Here is a 24,011-nt window from a genome sequence, read left to right on the forward strand (position 1 = left end):
TCTCCTCCTCCTTCTCCACCACCACCTCAGCCTCCACAAGTGCTGCTCCATCATACCACATGTGCGGTGTTCAATCTGGTCCTGCAGTCTTCCACCCATCTGCAAGATATTCTAAAAATGCACGCACTTCAGCCATTCTTACAAAGCCAAGCCATCCGCGAGTTGCAGCGCCAGGCCTACCCCAACATAGTCACATATGCGATGTTTCCAACCGTTGGAATTCCAGCCTCCATATGTTAGACCGCCTGTATGAACAGATAAAAGCAAGCAATGATTTTTTGATTATGCAAGCGGACCAGAGTACTCCTCTTTGTAACTTTGATGTCAGCCACTCGCAGCTCATGCGTGACACCTGCCATTTGCTGAGGCCCTTTGAAGAGGTCACATTATTTGTCAGTCGCCAGGACTGCGGGATGAATAACGTCATTCCACTGCTTCATGTCCTGGAACTAATGCTGCAAAATTTGTTTGGCCAAGGCACTGGAGAAGTGGAGACTACATCTCACGCCCACATGAGTCCGGTGGGGGCTGAACTGAAGGAGGAGGACATTGGATCACAAGCAGAGTTTGGTGCAATTTGTGGTTTATCTAGTCAGGTGACAGGAGAGGAGGAGCAGGAGCATCCGGAGGAGGTAGAAGTCTAGGCAGATGACCCAGAAGCACCATGGCAGTATACTGTGGAGATGGAGGCTGGGAGCCCCTTAGAGTTACTTGCGCAGATGACCCACAGCATGCTGCTTTGCCTAACTAGTAACAGCCAAATAGTCAACATCCGTCATAGGGATGACTTTTGGCTCTCCACCCTCTTGGATCCTCGATACCGGTCAAAAATGGGTGACTTTTTTCCTGCTGCTGAGAGGGAGGAACAACTGGCAGACTATAGAGCAGTGATGGCGAACCTTTTAGAGACCGAGTGCCCAAACTACAAGCTAAATCCACTTTATTACCCTTAATTGCCTACATGGCTTTTTAAGCAGTAACTTATTGCTACCTGTTCTTCCACCTCTTTCAATCGTATCAGCACCTGACACAAATACAATTGAAAGAAGGAGGGCAAATTCAGACTCACATTATAGCTTCTCTCCAAGGTCTCTCTGTAGACCTCCAAAGAAGTGTCATTTTTTTTTTAAATAGCATTGAGAGCTGCCTCTCTTAAGTTGCCTGGGATTGCAGGAAGATTTGGAGGATTTGGTGATATTTGGTAAACTGGGGCCATAGGTTCGCCACCACTGCTATAGAGAAATGATGAGCACATAGTTGGCCGCTGGCTATGTGCGCCAATGTCCATCCTCTGTCAGGTCTGACCGGAGGATTCCTGGCACTCATCGCTCACATACTAATACCACTGCTGCTGTGGGGATCTGGGGAGGTTAGGAGCAGTAGCAGTTCCATTAGCAGCAGCTTAAGTCTGGATTCCTTAATGAGCAATTTCCTTCACCCGCCTATTGTTGAGGGTAGCTACTTGGACAGCACTTCAACATGGAATATTGTGTAGCCAAATTTGATGTGTGGGCGCAACTTGCAGAGTTTGAAGTAGAGAAGCTGTCCTGCCCAGCCAGTAGTGTGGCATCAGAGCGTGTGTTCAGTGCAGCGGGGCCATCGTTACCCCAAGGAGAACCTGCTTGTCCACCCGTAATGTGGAGAAACTGACATTTGTCAAGATGAATCAGGCTTGGATCGGCCAGGATTTCAACTCACCAATGCCTAATGCATAAGATCAGCCATGACGCCTCCTTCAAACATTGAAAAATGAGTCTGGGTCTGTCTCAGCCACTATTCTGATGCTGCCACCCGCCTGATGCCACACATCTGCTGCCAGTTGCTCCATCTGCCTCCTACCATCTTTACCAGGGACTGGAATTGTCCGCCACCTCCCCACTATATCATTAAACCACCCAGTAGGCTCCTGCTTCTGCTGATGCCACCTCCACATTATATCATTGTGCCACTTTGTGGGCTACTTCTGCTGCGGTGATTTGTGTGCCTATGAACGTGGCATGGTTGTTGGTGCCAGAAGGGCTGGTCTGAGTATTTCAGAAACTGATGATCTACTGGGATTTTCACGCACAACCATCTCTAGGGTTTACAGAGAATGGTCCGAAAAAGAAAAAAAAATGCCTTGTTGATGCCAGAGGTCAGAGGAGAATGGGCAGACTGGTTCGAGCTGATAGAAAGGCAACAGTGACTCAAATCGCCACCCGTTACAACCAAGGTAGGCAGAAGAGCATCTCTGAATGCAAAGTACGTCGAACTTTGAGGCAGATGGGCTACAGCAGCAGAAGACCATACCGGGTGCCACTCCTTTCAGCTAAGAACAGGAAACTGAGGCTACAATTTGCACAAGCTCATCGAAATTGGACAGTAGAAGATTGTAAAAACGTTGCCTGGTCTGATGAGTCTCGATTTCTGCTGCGACATTCAGATGGTAGGGTCAGAATTTGGCGTCAACAACATGAAAGTATGAATCCATCCTGCCTTGTATCAACGGTTCAGGCTGGTGGTGGTGGTGTCATGGTGTGGGGAATATTTTCTTGGCACTCTTTGGGCCCCTTGGTACCAATTGAGCATCATTGCAACGCCACAGCCTACCTGAGTATTGTTGCTGACCATGTCCATCCCTTCATGACCACAATGTACCCAACATCTGATGGCTACTTTCAGCAGGATAATGCGCCATGTCATTAAGCTGGAATCATCTCAGACTGGTTTCTTAAACATGACAATGAGTTCACTGTACTCAAATGGCCTCCACAGTCACCAGATCTCAATCCAATAGAGCATCTTTGGGATGTGGTGGAACGGGAGATTCGCATCATGGATGTGCAGCCGACAAATCTGCGGCAACTGTGTGATGCCATCATGTCAATATGGACCAAAATCTCTGAGGAATGCTTCCTGGACCTTATTGAATCTATGCCACGAAGAATTGAGGCAGTTCTGAAGGCAAAAGGGGGTCCAACCCGTTACTAGCATGGTGTACCTAATAAAGTGGCTGGTGAGTGTATATCATTGTGCATCTCTGTGGGCTCCTACTGTTGATGCCACCTCCACACTATATCATTGTTCCACCCTGCGTGCTCCTGCTGCTACTGATGCCACCTTCACACTATATAAATGTGCCACCCTGCGGGCTCCTGCTGCCACCTTCACACTATATCATTGTGCCACTCTGTGGGCTCCTGCTGCTGCTGATACTGATGCCACCTCCACACTATATCATTATGCCACCCTGCAGGCTCCTGCTGCTCCTGATTCCACCTTCACACTATATAATTATAACCTTTGCAGTTCTTTTTTGTCAAAGACCTGATATTTTCAGGAAAACTGTAATGTATAATGGATGTGGTGTCTCGAATCTACACAATCTCGAGCCACAATGGGGCCTCCTCTGCTGTGGGTTTTGTGGGCTCCTGCTGCTGATGCCACCTCCACACTCTATCATTGGGCCACCCTGCGGGCTCCTGCTGATACTGATGCAACCTTCTCACTATATAATTGTGCCACTCTGTGGCTTTCCCTATTGCTGCCACCATTTTGCTGCCACCTGTGGGCTCCTGATGCTGCTGCCGCCGCTGCCACCTCTGCGCTCTGTCGTTGGACCACTCTGTGGCTTTCCATGTTGCTGCCACCATGTTGCTGCCACCTGTGATCTCCTGTTGATGCCACCTTCACACTATAGCATTGTGCCACTCTGTGGTTTTCCATGTTGCCGCCACCATGTTGCTGCCACCTGTGGGCTCCTACTGCTGCCGCCACCTTCCCCCGTCTTATCATAGTGCCACTTTGTGGTCTCCTGTTGATGCTGCTGATGCTGCTGCCGCCACCTTCACACTCATTGGACCACTCTGTGGATTTCCATGTTGCTGCCACCATGTTGCTGCCACATGTGGGCTCCTGTTGCTGCTTCTGCTTCCACCTCCACAATCTGCAACTGGACCACTCTGTGGCTTTCCATTTTGCTGCCACCAAGTTGCTGCCACCTGTGTGCTCCTGTTGATGCCACCTTCACACTATAGCATTATGCCGCTCTGTGGCTTTCCATGTTGCTGCCACCAGGTTGCTGCCGCCTGTGGGCTCCTGCTGCTGCTTTTGCTGCCCCCACCTCCACACTCTTATCATTGCTCCACTTTGTGGCCTACCATGTTTACGCCACCTCCATAATTCATCATTGTGCCACTCTGCAGCCTACTCATGCTGCTGACAAATGACCGATGTCTCCCTGGAACATTTTCATAATGCTGTTTTCACCCTCCACCACCCTATGACGTTGCCACTGTTTGGTTTTACCCTTCATTTCATCTGTCAGAAGGATGAAAAGCTTCTGGATTGATAGCCAAAAGCAGAAGTGGATACAGAACACAAAAGACAAGCAAGTATCCCATTTACTGCTCATCTCTATCCTGGATCAACTCCTGTTTGTTTTTGGCTTTAACAATACTGATGGATTATTGACCAATTGAAAGAGGACACTGACTGGTGAAAAGAAGGGCAAAATGATCAGTGACGTAGATGCAAAATTACTGCCGACACCCTCTCCACTCTTTTGTGGGGTTACTACATGTATCCACATTTAACAGAACAGGTTCTGTCGTAATCTATTGAATCATCTGATGTCAGTGTAAAAAGAGTGCACTCTTTGATGTTATAGTGGGATTTTGGCCTTCAGCTTGGTCCTTTCGAGCTGGCACAGACGTTACCTTGTCAGGCTGTGTTCTCGCTTCACTTGTTTGGTCAAGTTGGCCTCTGAAAGTGCCCATGGAAGTGAAGAGTGAAGCAATTCTAAGAGTGGCGGCTGTCATGTGCGTGGCATTCTAAAACACAGCATTGGTTAAAGACCAAGCCACGCTCCTATACATTTTTAAGCATGGCAAAACATTCTACAACACCCTACAGGCTCTCTGCAGCCAGGAATTACCTTTTAATATGATTTGTCACGATTCGATTCGGGTCGAATCAAATTTTTTTGAAAAATTTGTCGAAATTAACCGAATTTCAATAAATTCACCCATCTCTAGTTATAACCACTAAAGTGGCTTGGTCCTTAAGGTCCTTAGACCTCTCGCCCATAAGTATCTGTATTCCTATATAATGTATATCTAAGGAATTCACTTACTGTTCTATACTATTACAACACTCATCACAAAGGTGTTTTAGAGATTCCTTTAGTTCCTGGGTCACACATAAAACATGTATATAAAATTTCCTGCATCATAAGGTGCATTATTTGGGGTGCAACCTAGGCAGGGTCGAACTGACCAACTGGTGGGGGCCCCGATACCTGTGTCGACACAGCGTCAAGGCAGGAGCCTCTGTCCCCATCAGAGGCCCTTGTCTGGAAAAGTACCTGATGCGGACCGAAATAGGCCACTAAAGTACAGTCTGTAGCTGAAACAGACAATGCTATCTGTGAACTGTGGGTAGATGCCATTGTTGAGTTAAGTGCGATGCTGCAAGGAAACCTCCCATAGCACGGCACAATGCAACCACCTCAAATGCGTAGCCTCGCACCTGTTCCCATTTGTCCTGAAGCTGCAGCTGTGAGAAGATGTTTCTGCGAGCATCGGCAAAGGTGAGTAAATGTTTTTGTTTTTTTTTAATAGCCACATTTAATAGCCGCATCTGCATAGGCTGACTACTCTAATACACTGCCATATATCAGTACAGGTGGTCCCCTACTTAAGGACATCCTACTTACAGACGAACCCCTCTGATCTCTGGTGAAGCTCTCTGGATGTTACTTTAGTCCCAGACTGCAATGATCAGATGTAAGGTGTCTATAATGAAGCGTTATTGATAATCCTTGGTCCAATTACAACAAAAAAATTTTAAACTCGTATTGTTATTTGATATTTTGTAAATAATTGATGAGATACATCAGTGGCTGTGCAGTGATAGAACTCCCTTTGTATCTTATGTTACAGTGGTCGCCAAAATTATTGGCACTCCTGCAATTCTGTCAGATAATACTCATTTTTTTCTAAAAAATTATTGCAATCAGAAATTATTTGGTATTTTTATCTTCATTTAATTTGTCTTCAATGGAAAACAATAAAAAGAAATGTCAAAAAGCCAAATTGGATTTAATTCCACAACAAACATAAAAAGGGGGTGGATAAAAGTATTGGCACTGTTTTTAAAATCATGTGATGCTTCTCTAATTTATGTAATTAAAAGCACCTGTAAATTACCTGTGGCACCTAACAGGTGGTGGTTGTCAGGATTGGTGGTAGTGGATCCTCTGTACCATGACATAAGCCGACACCTGGGACCAGAGTCTAAGTGGTACCCCGTTTTCACCAGAGCCCGCCGCAAAGCAGGTTGGACTAGTTGCGGCATGGTACCACCAGGTTGTTCCACAGGCGCCGCTTTGTCCGCGGTGGCAGCCAAGGTGTAGTACAGAATTGTCAGGCAAACTCATGGTCGGGGACAGGCAGGAGGTCGAGACAAGCAGCACAGGATCAGAGTCGGGAACGTAGCTATAGGTCAGGACAGGCAGCACGGGATCTGAGTCAGGAACGGAATCAAGGTCACAACGATAAATCAGGATAATCGCAGAGGGCTTGGAAAAAAAGCTTTCTCTTGTGAATGGAAGCACAAAGATCCGGCAGGGACATAGGAAGGGGCTGGGATCTATAATGACGAGCAGCTGGCCAGCGGCAATTAGCGGCATTTTTTTGCCATTTTGAGAAATATCAAAAATTCTATATAAAGTGATCAAAAGGTCGTAGAGTCTTTAAAATGATAGCAATGAAAATGTCATCAAAATGTAAAAAAAAAATACACCATCCACAGCTCCATAAAACTAAAGTACAAAAAAGTTATTAGCGTCAGAAAATGCCCAAATCTAGGTGATCTAGTTGAAGCACTTGCGATTGGCAGAGGTAATCACTTCGTGCTGTCACGACGCTAGTGGCGTTGTCCTGTGATTGGGCTAGATCACCTCTCCAGGTCCATAGTACCACTGTATTTAACTGCAATACTATGACCTCCTGTTGTCACAATTCCAACACTGCATCCAGTGTATAATGTTTATGGACCTGATGAATTGGACAATTCATCCTTGAAACGTGTCGTCCGCTTTTGAAAATAAAAATACTTTTCATACACCTTGGAGTCCACCTTTCCATTCTAGCCATGGGGGCAGCGCATACAAACTAAACTGTGTTTTTTACTATATATCTTCTAGTTATTAATGTTGTCAGCATTTTTTAAATGTGGTTTTTAATGTTTTTAAACTTTGTATCATGAAATAAAAACTATTTTTTTGCAAGGATAACATGCATTAGGATGTCACTATAGGTTATCTTAGGGCCCTATTTCTTATTTGTAATTTTATTAAAATGCCATTATAAAAATTTCAGTGTAACATGAAGGAGGCTGAGAGGTTGATTACACTCTTTTAATTTTTATTTTTCATAAGAATGGGGTATATCCCCATTCACTAAATGTTTCCTAGCTCTCATCTCCGAATACAAAAACCTAATAGTAAATGTTCCATTTATAAACCCACTGTTGAAAAATAACATTTCTACTTTTAATCCAAAGTATTAGGGAACCATTAAGTAACAACTGTTTCAATCTTGAATCTATTTGATTCTCTGAAATAATTATGTTTTACCGGACATTAATGGTTGTAACCTGTACATTGTACTGTGTTTACTTTTATGGACTGCATCACAGCAACGTCACAGATAAATTACAAGCACAAAGTCTGCCAGTCAATCTGTTTACCTAAAAGAAAAGCAAATGGAAAGATCTGTGTTGTCCATTCCCTTTAGACAGTGCTTCCTATTTTTTCTTTCTACATGGCTTTCTATTTTCCCTCTAGTACAATGTATGTCCTCTCACTATTCTGACTCCCACAGGACCTGCACGTTCAATTACAACTGCAGATATAATCAATACTGATTTTACTCTACAAACATAACAATAAATCCTTAAGGTGATACTAGCAGCTGTCACACACTTCCCAATCTATCTACTGTATATCTCTGATGTAACTCAATGTGGCTGGGTCTCCATTTCCTTAGATTAGAGCATAAAAATTGGAAAACGTATGGGATTACAGTAGATCTTTTGAATCAGCAATAAAATATTTCATTACAAAGATACATTTTTACTCTTAAAAATAAAAATGTGTTCCATTTGTGAATAAATTTGTATATTGAATAATATTTTTGTAATAAACTAATCTGCATCCTTAACTCTTGCCACAGTCCTGGGATCCAGAGCCAGCACTAGGTCTCAGTAGGCCCCAGGGTGACAGAGCCTCAGAGAAACTTAGTTACTTAACCAATCAGCAGCAGTAGGGGCTCCTCGTCACATGAAGAGCGCCGGAACTGGATCCTGACAGCTAAGAGCACCACATATAGATAAATGTAAATTATCACAACCAGTGACTGTACTATGGCTCCAGTGGTAGCCAGCACCAGGCAGCTTAAGCGCCCGTACTTTGTAAAAGAGGAGCTACAGGTAGTGTCTCTTCTGCTAAACTAATAGCAGCACACCATGGTTTCACCCCATTCACTGTTAGCACCCCATTAATCAGCAACCCTTCTATAGTACCCCCTATGTGTGTCTTTCTAGCTTGTGTATATTTGTTATTGTCACTATTATATGTTGTACTGTTATTGTTTCACCTTTTGTAATGTAATGTTGTCTTATTAATAGAGATGAGCGAGCACTAAAATGCTCGAGTGCTCGTTATTCGAGTCGAACTTCTTTCGATGCTCGAGTGCTCTTTTCGAATAATGTCCCCATTGAAGTCAAAGGGAGACTCGAGCATTTTTCAAGGGGACCAAGGCTCTGCACAGGGAAGCTTGGCCAAAAACCTGGAAACCTGAGAAAATTATGGAAACACCACGGAAATGGACAGGAAACAGCAGGGGCAGCATGCATGGATGCCTCTGAAGCTGCCTGATCGCACCATTATGTCCAAATTATGGGCAACAGCATGGCGATGACAGAGTGACCGAATGAGGCTGCTATGGAGACAATTAAATTTGCATAGTGCCTGTATGTGGCAGTCCAAACTGTTTTTTAAAACAGAGGACCGGGTAGGTGGCCCTCCAGAAAAATAAATACATAGAGTACCTGTACGTGGCACTTCCAAAATCTTTTTAAAACAGAGGACTGGGTGTGTGGCCCTCCAGAAAAATTAAATACATAGAGTACTATAGCTAGAGCCAGTTGGACCTGGAAAAAATTAGCAAGTTGCCTCTGCTTTAGTGTACAAAGAGGAGGAGAAGGAGGAGAACGAGGAGGAGGAGTGTATACATTATTCAGGTTGAGCTGCTTTTACCTGGTGGAGAATGGAAATCATGAGAAATACAGGCTTGATTCATCTTGATAAGCGTCAGGCTGTCAGTCGACAGGTGTGTACACTTATTGGTGATGATGCCACCAGCTGCTAGCAGCAAGGCAGGCAAGAACCAACAAGGCGTAATGCGCCAATTCGGGCCAGATGTCCAGCTTTGAAACCCAGTAGTTGTAGGGAGCTGTGTGATCATTTAGGACAATGGTATGGTCAGCTACGTACTCCCTCATCATCTTTCTGTAAAAATCACCACTGCTCTGCCGAAACTGGGGACAGGTGACAGTGTCTTGCTGGAGTGACATAAAACTGGCAAAGGCCTTGTAAAGCGTACCCCTGCCAGTGCTGGACAAGCTGCCTGCTCGCCTACTCTCCCTCACTATTTGTCCCGCAGAAGTATGCCATCTGCCACTAGCGGTGTCACATGGGAAAGACTGTTTTAGCTTGTGCACCAGGGCCTGCTGGTAATCATGCAGTCTCACACTCCTTTCCTCTACAGGGATAAGAGTGGAAAGATTTAGCTTGAACCGTGGGTCCAGGAGAGTGAATACCCAGTAAACGGTGCTGGAAAAAATTCTTTGAACGCGAGGGTCACAGGATAGGCAGCCTAGCATGAAATCTGCCATGTGCGCCAGAGTCCCAACACGCAAGAATTCACTCCCCTCACTGGCCTAACTCTCCATTTCCTCCTCCTCCTCCTCCAACTCCTCTTCTTCTGCCCATACACGCTGAACAGGTAATAAGGACTGAGCAATGGTCCCATCTTCTGTCTCGCCAACATTCTCCTCCTCTTCCTCCTCATTCTCCTCCGATACGCGCTATGAAACAGACTGGAGGGTGCTCTGGCTATCAACAAGGGAATCTTCTTCCCCCATCTCTTGTGACGAGCGCAAAGCTTCCGACTTCATGCTGACCAGAGAGTTTTTCAACAGGCCAAGCAGCGGGATGGTGAGGCTGATGTTGGTGGCATTGCCACTGACCATCTGTGTTGACTCCTCAAAGTTACTCAGCACCTGACAGATATCAGGCATCCACGTCCACTCCTCATTGTAGACTTGAGGAAGCTGACTGACCTGACTACCAGTTCTGGTGGAAGTTGACATCTGGCAGTCTTCAATCGCTCTGCTGGTAAACTCTGGATAACATGGTTAATGTTAAATTCCATCTCGTGGAGGGAGGAGCATGACGCGGGCGGCGTGCTGACGCGTGCTGCCGTGACGCCGGGGTTAGAGCGGGCCACGGACTGAAACATCGCCTCTCTGTAGCGGGCGCCCGGTTACCAAGGATGCCGAGGATGATGAGGAACGGAGGTGGATGCTGGTGATTGCCGCAATGTCTTCCCTCTCAGAGGACTGCCTTCTTCCACCCTGGCCGGCACAGTGGCGGTCTCCAACTAACAAAGTGCAGAGGATCTGATGAGGACAGCCGCAGCACCTGCTCCAGCGACGGGGGACTGCTGGTGGCAACTAGACCATCACGGAAGCTGGGAAGCCTCTAGCAGGAATCATACAGTGAAGCACTGCCCCCCCCCCGCTTAGTTGCTGTACTGTGCTGCCGCTCCACAGGTTTGCTCTAGCATTGCCATCTGAGGACCCACGGAGACCCACTCAGCGCAACCACACAGTGAGGAAGTACATTTTGAGCGACCTCTCTGCCTGCAGATATGGTAAGACCTTGAATCTTACCTCTAGGTGTTGCTTGGTCGTCAACTTGTGATGCTGCTGTCCTATTGAGTTTGCCAGCACGAGGCAGCTGCCATGTAAGTCTGGGCCCTTGTGCCCATAACTATCATCTTTGCTAAACTGTGTCGCTGCTGGAAAACTGTACCTCTAGGCGACTGAAGAGGATTTAACTGTACTAACTATACTAACACTGTTGTCCCTCTGCTTTATACGAACAGGAACTTGCTTACCCTAGTGCATTATAGCGGAACCTAGTTATCCGCAACTGTTTGATTGCTCAACTCTATTCCGGCTGTATGCAGTATGTCAGAGGTTTACCCCAAAGTGGGTTCTGATCTCTATAATTAACTAACAAAGACCTCTCTGGTTGTACTCTGCCGGTAATCCGGACCGCGACTTCTCTGCTTTAACAGTGACTTTTTGGCCCATAACCACTCATCCTGCTAACCTTTACAATTAACTAACAAGGATCTCTATATAACCTGGCTGCTAACTGGACTGCGACCTCTCTGCTGTAACAGTGACGCCTGGTCTATAACCATCTATTTTGCTAACCCTCTCCCCCCCTGCTTTTGGACTGTTGTATCTCTGCCTGAAAGGGGTTCGTTTTGCACCATTAGTTGCTTAATCGCTCTCGCTCCTGGTTATTGCTGTATGACCCCGGTTGGAATATAACTCTGTAGTTGCCGTGCGGCTTGGTGTTACCTGCTAAGTTAAAGATACATAAGCCTGTTGAAGGCCTTATAAGAAGGTTATTGCAAATAATAAGCACTGCATATTGTTACTGTTTTCTTTTTGAGTTGCTGAAGGTTACTGGCGACAGGGTTGATTTAAGTATTTCAAAAAAAAAAAAAAAAAAAGGGGGGGGGCGAAGTACCATGGGGAGCAAGAGGCAGAATAAAACGGGGGTAAAGGGTAGACTATCAGAAGGGGTGCTCTCCCCAGGTGCGAAACCAAAAGAAGGTAAAATGGATAAATACCTTCATTCCCCTAGCTCAACGAAAGAAAAAGGGAAAAAAGCTGAGGAAAAAGGCAGAGCGGGGTCGCCTGAACAAGAGGCAGGACAGGAGGTTATGGTAGAAGGAGTAGGGGCTACGGCCGCAGGAGCAGAGAGTCCATCCCTTAAGGACATCTCCGCACAGATCGCACAATGTACCCTGGCAGTAGGGGAGGTCTTGAAAGAAATAGGGAACATGAAGACCAAAATAGATGTCATCGGCACTGAAATTAATACACTCAGAGAAAGAGTTGAAGTAACGGAAACGAGAATAGGGAATGTTGAGGATTCTGCAGTGAATATACAAAAAAGAGTGAAAGACCTAGAAAGAGCAGAAAAATTGGTTCAACAAAAACTTCTAGATCTGGAAAACAGGTCAAGAAGGAACAATTTAAGAATTGTAGGCTTCCCGGAGGGGGTGGAGGGGGAATATGTAACAGCCTTTATGTCCAACTGGTTGGAAAAAACATTTTCGGAGGAGATCCGCACCAGGGTATTTTTTGTGGATAGAGCACACAGAGTGCCCTTTAAAGCAAGAGCAGTGGGCGCCCCACCGAGGAGTATCCTGGTGCGTCTCCTTTCACCAAGGGACCGGGACAACATCCTTAGGAGTCTAAGAAAGATTGGCAAATTGGAGTACAACTCTGCCCCAATTATGATCTTCCCAGACTACCCCCAAGAGGTGCAAAAAAAGAGGGCTTACTATGTGGGTCTGAAAAAGAGGTTGAGGGGTAAAGGCATCTTGTACTCATTGATATACCCGGCAAAAATCCTTTTTTTTTGAAAATCCAATAGAAGCCAACGAATGGGTAGAACGGGTCATAAAAATTTAAGAGGTAAAGTCCGCGGGTAGCTCGGCCCCGGCAGAGGTAATTGCTCTGAGATGAGTCCAGGGAATTTTTGGCCTGGGCATTTGAAGGGGAGGGGGGAGGGATGGGTTGGGGGTGACTGGTGGCCCCAAAACCGGCTGGGAAACATGTTAATACAATATATGATACAGTGCTACTATGATTAAATTATTGTCATGGAACGTACGAGGCTTGAATAATAGGACTAAATGTAGAGCGGTGTTTGACCTATGCTCCTCGTACCAACCAGATGTAGTATGTTTACAGGAGACCCATCTGTTAAAGGAGTCCATATACAAGGTGAAGAAGGCCTGGTTGAGCCACTATTATCATGCCACCTTCTTGGCGTATGCCCGGGGAGTCTGTATAATGATTAATAGGCGTACCAACTTCCGAGAACTCTCCCTGAGAGTGGATCATCAGGGCAAATATATAATTCTCCATTGCCTACTGGACGAGCGTGAGGTAGTATTGGTGGGGGTCTATCTCCCCCCAACGGCACCGGTAGATACATTTGTAGACATATGGAAGCAGACCGATAAGTATAATAATATTCCAATATACTGGATGGGTGACTTCAACAAGGTCTCAAACGAAGTACTAGACAGAGCTAGGAAAGGCCCAACCCAGATGGCCAACCATCTAATTTCCTTTGGTAGAACATTAGGGGAACTAGGCCATGATGTGTGGAGAGAGAGGTTCCCCTCGAGGTGTAGTTATACATGTTTTTCCAAAACGCATAGTACCTTATCGAGAATTGATCTTGTTTTATCAAATGACAGGGGAATGAGCAGTATTGGTAAAATTAATATTGGAGCAAGGGGACTAGCAGATCACTCCCCTGTATGGTTCACTTTGACAAACTGCAACAACACAGGGATTACTTTCTACAAAATTAAACCCTTTCTCTTTGGATTGGTGAAGGGGGAGCATAGGATAGGGGAGGATATAAAGACTTTCTTGGATAATTGGAATAGTGTGAAGGATGAGGGTGTAAGCTGGGACGCATTGAAGGCATACTTGAGGGGCTCGATACGGGGCTGTATTGCACATGTTAAGAAAAATAAGGAAACAAAATTACAGCAGGCTAAATCTAGAGTATTGGACCTAGAAACAAGCCTCCTTGAAAATCCAACCGAGGAAAATTATAATCAATGGATAGAGGCCCAGGATGGGTTGAGTAGGCTCTGTATGGAGAAAGCACACTTGGAACTGGAAGGACACAATCAGAGGGCAATAGGGGGCTATTATACGTCTATGAAAAGAGTGGCAATGGTGATTAAGAGCCATGCACCAAGAGAGACGATTAGTGTATTAAGAGCAAGGGAATTGTAAATTGTTAACTTCCCAAATAGACATCAGAAAGGAGTTTATGGAATATTTTAAAGATATCTATTCTTCTGAACTCAAGGTTGATTATAAAAAAATTGTAGAGGCACTGTCAAACATCTCAATTCCACAGATCCCTAGTGAAGATGTAGCAACATTAGATAGCCCAATTACTATAGATGAACTGCGGGAGGCCCTAAGAAATTTGGAAATTTGGAAAGGGAAGAGCTGTAGGTGCCGATGGGATACCTCCAGAGGTATACGTAGAGTACTCAGAACTATTACTTCCGGTGCTACTGGATGTTTATAACTTCTCCCTGGCTAAAGGCTCATTACCAGAATCTATGAGTGAGGCCCTAATTATATTGCTGCGAAAGGAGGGTAAGAACCCACAGGAATTGGAAGCATACAGACCGATCTCCCTGCTGAATTCGGACTATAAACTGCTGGCCAAAGTCCTGGCCACCAGGCTCCAGAAAGTTTGTGGGTCTGTAATACACGAAAATCAGTCGGGATTCATGGCGGGGAGATCGGTTCGCAACAATATTTTGAGTATATGGTGGAATCTACAGACAAACTGCGTAACGCAGGGCACCAGGATGCTGGTCTCACTTGACGCGGTCAAAGCCTTTGACCGCGTCGAGTGGAACTACATTTGGGCAGTACTGGGCAGGATGGGGTAAACCCTTATTTCATCAATCTGGTAAAGATGTTATACAAAGGTGCATCGGCTAGGGTAAGTATTAATGGCAGGGCCTCAGAGTCATTGAGCCTGTACAGAGGGACAAGACAGGGGTGTCCGCTGTCACCGCTGCTGTTTGCGGTGGCGCTGGAGCCGCTGGCATGTCAGCTAAGAGATCATGCCCTGTTAACCCCTTCGTGTCTATGCCATTTTAGACCTTTAGGACCAGGCCTGATTTTTAAAATTTGCCCTGTGTCATTATAGGAGGTTACAACTTTTTGACACTTTAACTTAACCAGGGGATTTTGAGATTGTTTTACCGTCACACATTGTACTTCAAAGTAATATTAAAATTTTGATGATATCTTTTGTGTTTAGTTATGAAAAAAATTGAAATTTGGCAAAAATTTCTAAAAATTCTTCATTTTCATAGTTCAAAATGTTCTGCTTTTCAGGCAGATAGTCATAGCACCCAAGTAACTTTATAACTAACATTTCCCGAATGTCTGCTTTATATCGGCATAGGGTTTTATGCATCTTCTCTCTTTTCTAGGTTGTTAGGAGGTTCAGAATTTTGGGAGCAATTTTTCTCATTTTTAGGAAAAACGCCAAAACCCTTATTTAGAGGCACATGCTCAGCTTTAACTGACTTTGAGAGGCCTAAACAGCAGTAAACCCCCATAAATTATGCCATTTTAGAAACTACACCCCTCAATGTGTAAAAAATCAACTTTAAGAAGTATGTTAACCCTTTAGATGCTTCACAGTGGTTAAAACAAAATGGAGGTGTAATTTACAAGCTGTCATTTTTTCTAGACAATATATTAATTTTGGCCAAAAATTAAACCGTCACAAAGTATTAAATGACAAAAAACTCCACAAAGTTTGATACCCAACGTCTCCCGATTCAGAGGATGCCCCATATGTGGTGGTGACTGCTGTACGGCCGCACGGCCGGGCATAGAACGGAAGGAGGCACCATTCAGAGCAGATCTGCAATGTCACATCTTACAGGCTATAAAATGTTTATTTTTTTTGTAATTTGGACATATGGGGGATCATTTTTTTGTGGATGAGATCCACTTTTCAGGTACATCATTTACGGGGGGGCTCAATAGCTAATAATCAGATTTTATTAACTCTTTCTTGGTGGTGGTTAAAAAAATCATTCTTGTTTATGGTTTTTAGCATTTTTCCCCCCCGACGTTCACCGTACCATAAAAATAATGTGTTATCTTTATTCTACGGGTCATCACGATTACGGTGATACCCCATTTATATGGCTTTTTTATGGTTAACTTTTTTGCAGAATATAGAACTCATTTTGTGAGAAATTTGCTTGTTTTTGTATCGCCATGTAACAATGGGCAGAACATTTATATTTTTTTGTTTACAGCGCTGGTTTAGAGCTTATTTTTTGCGGGACAAGCTGCACTTTTTCTTGGTATCATGTTGGGGTACATTTTACTTTTTGATCACTTTTTATGCACTTTTTATGCGGTCAGATGTGAAAATTTAATCATTTTTGTGAGGTTTTTTTGTGTTTTTTTTTTACGGCGTTCACCGTACGGGTTCAGTGACCATTTTATTTTATTGTACGGGTTGTTACGGACGTTTTGATACCCAATATGTTGTGTTTTTTTGGTGATTTTAATTTTTTTTTATGTTTTATTTGATTACTGCATGGGACGGGACTTAAGGGGACTTTTATTCTTTTTAAATAATTTTTTTTTAGTTGCACCTTTTTTTTTAACTTTTTTTTTACTGTTTTATTTTGTCCCAGGGTGGGACATGAACAAGTGATCATTTGATCACTTGTTCATTGTAATATGCTGCAATACTAATGTATTGCAGCATATTACATAGTCAGCCTATGCATTCTGCATAGGCTGACAGCTGCACTGTTAGATCGTGCACAGTGCACGATCCTAGCAGGCAGCTGCCATAGGCAGCCCAGGGGACCTGATCGGGCCTCAGGGTTGCCATGGCAACGATCAGCACCTCCGTGCCCTGCACGGAGGGTGCCGATCGTCGCACCGATGCACCATAGACGCCGCGGTCACTATGACCGCGGCGTCTATAGGGTTAAACAGTCGGGATCGCGATAGTCGCGATCCCGGCTGTTACTGCGGGATCCCAGCTACCGCGTACCGCTGGGATCCCGCGGCGATCGCAAGGGCTCAGCTTCTGAGCCCGGGTGATCGCCATGACGTGATACTACGTCAAGGTACGGGAACTACCCGCATCCTATGACGTAGTATCACGTCAAGGTGCGGGAAGGGGTTAAGGGGGTTTGTAAGAGGCGCAGTGGAGGACAGACTGCAGCTATATGCGGACGACATGCTGCTGTTTTTAGATCATTCGGGCACAATGCTTCAATATGTCATCGCCCTAATAGAAGAACACAGCAGCATGTCGGGGATAAAGATTAATTGGGGTAAATCCTCCTATTTATTACTGGACCCCCTAGACAAGGACACTCAAATCCCTGGTCAGCTGGAAAGGGTGGCTGAAATGAGATACCTGGGCATTGTCATTAGTAAAAATCCAAAGGATTATATAAAATTAAACGTGCAACCCCTGTTAACAAAAATTAGGCGCAAGGTGGATATATGGAAGAAACTGAACCTTACTCTAGCAGCTAGGCTTATTCTATGCAAAATGGTGATATTGCCACTGGTCCTCTTTGTCTTGCAAAATAGCCCCTTAGTGATACCAAGGATATGTTTTAGGTCTCTGGAAATGATAATGAGGGAATTAATTTGGGGGGGAAAGCGAGCACGAATTAGTTTGAATAAATTATATGCACCATTTAATAAAGGAGGATTTGCGATCCCTGATTTTCGCAAATATTTTGTGGCAGCACAACTACAAAACACTATTGATTGTGATATGGAGAAGATTATATATACACTTGAACCAAGTTATGACTATTTAAAGGGAATGAATATTTGGAGTTTATTGGAGTCTAGGGTATTGGCTAAAGCAGAGTTTAAGGAGCACTTTTTTTAATTTCACCTAATGCAATGGGTATGGGAAAAAATAAAGATAGATTTAGGTTGGGAGAGTTTTTTGTATGAAACACCCCTTTGGGGAGATGGGGAGTGGACGTTAGCCCCGTTAGAGGGATCTAGGTTCTGGCGAAAAAAGGGGGTAAAATTTGTACACCAAATAATAGATAATAGTGGTTTAAAAACAGAAAAGGATATGTTTCTACAATATGGTATCAGTGAAGGGGAGTGGCTCCAGTATGGTCAGCTTCGGTGTGCCTTCAATGCGTCCCTTATTAGGGTTAATTTCAGGGAAGTACGACACCCCCTAATCAATGTATTAAGAACTCAGAACAAATCGAAGGGCCTATTGTCCAGATTGTATAAAGTATTGGACAGTGATACTTCCTTAAGTAATGCCCCATACTGTTATGCAAAATGGAAAAAAGACATTCCAGCTTCTATCATTAGAGGAGTGGGATGATGCCATGAGCATGATCAACTGCACTACCAAGAACCTGTCTTATATCGTTTCCCAAGTTTTTCTAATCCATAGAGTCCACTATACCCCAAAATTGTTAAATAGCTTTGGATCCCGGAACAAAGAGAAATGTCCCAGATGCGAGCTTGTGGACGCAGATTTAGTTCACATGATGTGGAGGTGCCCAAAGCTAAAACGTTATTGGGATGACGTACTAAGAGCAGGGCAAAGTGGGTGCATGGTCCCATATGAGGTGAAAAACTGTATTCTTGGTACAAAGATTGGAATATTGGGCCCAAAAAAGGGGATATATGTTGCGTTGAAGGGGCTATTAATGGCCCGCAAAGTGAAATTATACAATTGGAAAAATAAAAAACCGCCTGGGCTCCAGGAGTGGAGAAGAAAGGTGGACTATATGCTGTTGAGTGAATCACTAATGAATTTAGAAAGCTACTAACTAGAGATGAGCGAACATGCTCGTCCGAGCTTGATGCTCGGTCGAGCATTAGGGTACTCGAAACTGCTCGTTACTCGGACGAATACTTCGCCCGCTCGAGAAAATGGCAGCTCCCGCCGTTTTGCTTTTTGGCGGCCAGAAACAGAGCCAATCACAGGCCAGGAGACTCTGCACTCCACCCAGCATGACGTGGTACCCTTACACGTCGATAGCAGTGGTTGGCTGGCCAGATCAGGTGACCCTGGGATAGACTAGCCGCTGGCCGCGCTGCTCGGATCATTCTGTCTCTGGATGCCGCTAGGGAGAGAGCTGCTGCTGGTCAGGGAAAGCGTTAGGGTGTTCTATTAGCTTACTGTTAGGCAGGAGTGATTCTCAAAGAACCCAACAGCCCTTCTTAGGGCTACAATAACGTTCTACTTTTTTTATTTTAATTTGCATCTTTTACCATTTTGTGAGGAATTAGCAGGGGGACTTGCTACCGTTGTGTTTAGCTCTTAGTGGCACACATATCCATAGCAAAGACCGAAGTGGGAAAATTCAGTAGGGGTTGGATTTCTATTAGGCAATAACTCAGTGTCATCTCATCTGGCATAGTAGTGTGCTTCCTTTGATACTTGGCTAGAAAATAGCCATAGGAGAATACAAACAGCTTCTTGAAGCCTACAGTAGCGTTCTATATATTTGATTTCTGATTGATCTGCTGGTGGCTGTAGTTTCTGCAGTGCATGTACTTGCCAATTCTGAGCAATTTGTAGTGAGACTTGCGACCGCTGTGTTCTGCGCTTAGTGGCGCACATATCCATAGCAAAGGCCGAAGTGGCAAAATTCAGTAGGGGTTGGATTTCTATTAGGCAATAACTCAGTGTCATCTCATCTGGCATAGTAGTGTGCTTCCTTTGATACTTGGCTAGAAAATAGCCATAGGAGAATACAAACAGCTTCTTGAAGCCTACAGTAGCGTTCTATATATTTGATTTCTGGTTGATCTGCTGGTGGCTGTAGTTTCTGCAGTGCATGTACTTGCCAATTCTGAGCAATTTGTAGTGAGACTTGCGACCGCTGTGTTCTGCGCTTAGTGGCGCACATATCCATAGCAAAGGCCGAAGTGGCAAAATTCAGTAGGGGTTGGATTTCTATTAGGCAATAACTCAGTGTCATCTCATCTGGCATAGTAGTGTGCTTCCTTTGATACTTGGCTAGAAAATAGCCATAGGAGAATACAAACAGCTTCTTGAAGCCTACAGTAGCGTTCTATATATTTGATTTCTGATTGATCTGCTGGTGGCTGTAGTTTCTGCAGTGCATGTACTTGCCAATTCTGAGCAATTTGTAGTGAGACTTGCGACCGCTGTGTTCTGCGCTTAGTGGCGCACATATCCATAGCAAAGGCCGAAGTGGCAAAATTCAGTAGGGGTTGGATTTCTATTAGGCAATAACTCAGTGTCATCTCATCTGGCATAGTAGTGTGCTTCCTTTGATACTTGGCTAGAAAATAGCCATAGGAGAATACAAACAGCTTCTTGAAGCCTACAGTAGCGTTCTATATATTTGATTTCTGGTTGATCTGCTGGTGGCTGTAGTTTCTGCAGTGCATGTACTTGCCAATTCTGAGCAATTTGTAGTGAGACTTGCGACCGCTGTGTTCTGCGCTTAGTGGCGCACATATCCATAGCAAAGGCCGAAGTGGCAAAATTCAGTAGGGGTTGGATTTCTATTAGGCAATAACTCAGTGTCATCTCATCTGGCATAGTAGTGTGCTTCCTTTGATACTTGGCTAGAAAATAGCCATAGGAGAATACAAACAGCTTCTTGAAGCCTACAGTAGCGTTCTATATATTTGATTTCTGGTTGATCTGCTGGTGGCTGTAGTTTCTGCAGTGCATGTACTTGCCAATTCTGAGCAATTTGTAGTGAGACTTGCGACCGCTGTGTTCTGCGCTTAGTGGCGCACATATCCATAGCAAAGGCCGAAGTGGCAAAATTCAGTAGGGGTTGGATTTCTATTAGGCAATAACTCAGTGTCATCTCATCTGGCATAGTAGTGTGCTTCCTTTGATACTTGGCTAGAAAATAGCCATAGGAGAATACAAACAGCTTCTTGAAGCCTACAGTAGCGTTCTATATATTTGATTTCTGGTTGATCTGCTGGTGGCTGTAGTTTCTGCAGTGCATGTACTTGCCAATTCTGAGCAATTTGTAGTGAGACTTGCGACCGCTGTGTTCTGCGCTTAGTGGCGCACATATCCATAGCAAAGGCCGAAGTGGCAAAATTCAGTAGGGGTTGGATTTCTATTAGGCAATAACTCAGTGTCATCTCATCTGGCATAGTAGTGTGCTTCCTTTGATACTTGGCTAGAAAATAGCCATAGGAGAATACAAACAGCTTCTTGAAGCCTACAGTAGCGTTCTATATATTTGATTTCTGGTTGATCTGCTGGTGGCTGTAGTTTCTGCAGTGCATGTACTTGCCAATTCTGAGCAATTTGTAGTGAGACTTGCGACCGCTGTGTTCTGCGCTTAGTGGCGCACATATCCATAGCAAAGGCCGAAGTGGCAAAATTCAGTAGGGGTTGGATTTCTATTAGGCAATAACTCAGTGTCATCTCATCTGGCATAGTAGTGTGCTTCCTTTGATACTTGGCTAGAAAATAGCCATAGGAGAATACAAACAGCTTCTTGAAGCCTACAGTAGCGTTCTATATATTTGATTTCTGGTTGATCTGCTGGTGGCTGTAGTTTCTGCAGTGCATGTACTTGCCAATTCTGAGCAATTTGTAGTGAGACTTGCGACCGCTGTGTTCTGCGCTTAGTGGCGCACATATCCATAGCAAAGGCCGAAGTGGCAAAATTCAGTAGGGGTTGGATTTCTATTAGGCAATAACTCAGTGTCATCTCATCTGGCATAGTAGTGTGCTTCCTTTGATACTTGGCTAGAAAATAGCCATAGCAATAGGATAGGATTGTTTGGTTTTAAAAACTCAAAAAAAAACAAAAAACACAAAAAAAAAAAAAACACACAAAAAAACACCAAAAAAAACAAAAAGAAGTAAAAAAAAAAAAAAGTTATAACTCTCATTTTAAAAATGTTTAACCCGAGGGCTAGGGGTAGAGGACGAGGGCGGGGACGTGGGCGTCCAACTACTGCAGGGGTCAGAGGCCGTGGTCCTGGGCGGGGTGAGACACCACCTGCTGATGAGGGAGCAGGGGAACGCCGCAGAGCTACACTCCCTAGGTTCATGTCTGAAGTTACTGGGACTCGTGGTAGAGCACTGTTGAGGCCAGAACAGTGCGAACAGGTGATGTCGTGGATTGCTGACAATGCTTCGAGCAATTTGTCCACCACCAGTCAGTCTTCCACGCAGTCCACCCATGTCACCGAAATCCCCACTCCTCCAGCTCCTGCACCTCAGCCTCCTCCCCCCCAGTCTGCCCCCTCCCAGGAAAATTTGGCATTTGAACCGGCATACTCTGAGGAACTGTTTTCTGGACCCTTCCCACAGTCACAAACCACTTGTCCGGTTGCTGCTGAGCAATTTTCCGATGCCCAGGTTTTCCACCAGTCACAGTCTGTGGGTGATGATGACCTTCTTGACGTAGTGGAAGTGTGTAAAGAGGTGTCCGACGATGAGGAGACACGGTTGTCAGACAGTGGGGAAGTTGTTGTCAGGGCAGGAAGTCCGAGGGGGGAGCAGACTGAGGGATCGGAGGATGATGAGGTGACAGACCCAAGCTGGGTTGAGAGGCCGGGTGAACACAGTGCTTCTGAGACGGAGGAGAGTCCTCGACCTGAACAGGTTGGAAGAGGCAGTGGTGGGGCCAGACGGAGAGGCAGGGCCAGAGCTGGTGCATCAGCGCCACTGTCAACTAGTGAAGCTCCCGTGGTGAGGGCTCTTGCGGCGAGGGCTAGATCTTCAGAAGTGTGGAGGTTCTTTAAGGAAACACCGGATGACCGACGGACTGTGGTGTGCAACATTTGCCAAACCAGGCTCAGCAGGGGTTCCACCACTACTAGCTTAACTACCACCAGTATGCGCAGGCATATGAATGCTAAGCACCCCACTCAGTGGCAACAAGCCCGTTCACCTCCGGCCGTGCACACCACTGCTCCTTCCCCTGTGTCAGCTGCTAGTCAGCCCCCTGCCCAGGACCCTGGCACAAAAACCCCATCGTCGCCTCCACGATCCTCCACAGCATCCACCAGCGTTCAGCTCTCCATACCCCAGACGCTGGAGCGGAAACGCAAATATAGTGCAACCCACCCGCACGCCCAAGCCCTTAATGTGCACATCTCCAGATTGCTTAGCCTGGAGATGCTGCCCTATAGGCTAGTAGAGACCGAGGCCTTTCGCAACCTCATGGCGGCGGCCGCCCCTCGGTATTCGGTCCCCAGCCGCCACTACTTTTCCCGATGTGCCGTCCCAGCCCTGCACCAGCACGTGTCAGACAACATCATCCGTGCCCTGACCAACGCCGTTTCTGACAAGGTCCACCTGACCACGGACACGTGGACGAGTGCTGCCGGGCAGGGCCACTATATATCGCTGACGGCACATTGGGTTAATTTGGTGGAGGCTGGGACCGAGTCTGACCCTGGGGCTGCTCATATACTGCCGACGCCGAGGATTGCGGGGCCTACCTCGGTCCAGGTGTTTCAGGCCTACTATGCCTCCTCCTCCTCCCACCCCTCCTCCACCTCCTCCTCCGAACTACCATCCGTGGGCACGGCGCCATCAGTCGGTAGCTCTAGGCACAGCAGCAGTGCCGTCGCTAAGCGACAGCAGGCGGTGCTCAAACTGCTGAGCCTAGGCGACAAAAGGCACACCGCCCAAGAGCTATTACAGGGCATCACGGCGCAGACTGATCTGTGGCTGGCACCGCTGAACCTCAAGCCGGGAATGGTTGTGTGTGACAACGGCCGTAACCTGGTGGCGGCTCTGCAACTCGGCAGACTGACACATGTGCCATGCCTGGCCCATGTGTTAAATCTGATAGTGCAGCGTTTCCTCAAGACATACCCCAATCTGTCTGATTTGCTCACGAAGGTGCGCCGCATCTGTGCGCATTTCAGGAAGTCCAGCCCAGATGCTGCCACTCTCAGGGCAGCGCAGCGCCGCCTCCAACTGCCCGCTCACCGACTGTTGTGCGACGTGCCCACGAGGTGGAATTCAACACTGACCATGTTATCCAGAGTTTACCAGCAGCGCAGAGCGATTGTAGACTGCCAGATGTCAA

The sequence above is a fragment of the Engystomops pustulosus genome, chromosome 11 (assembly GCF_040894005.1).
Source record: "Engystomops pustulosus chromosome 11, aEngPut4.maternal, whole genome shotgun sequence".
In the NCBI taxonomy this organism is placed as follows: domain Eukaryota; kingdom Metazoa; phylum Chordata; class Amphibia; order Anura; family Leptodactylidae; genus Engystomops; species Engystomops pustulosus.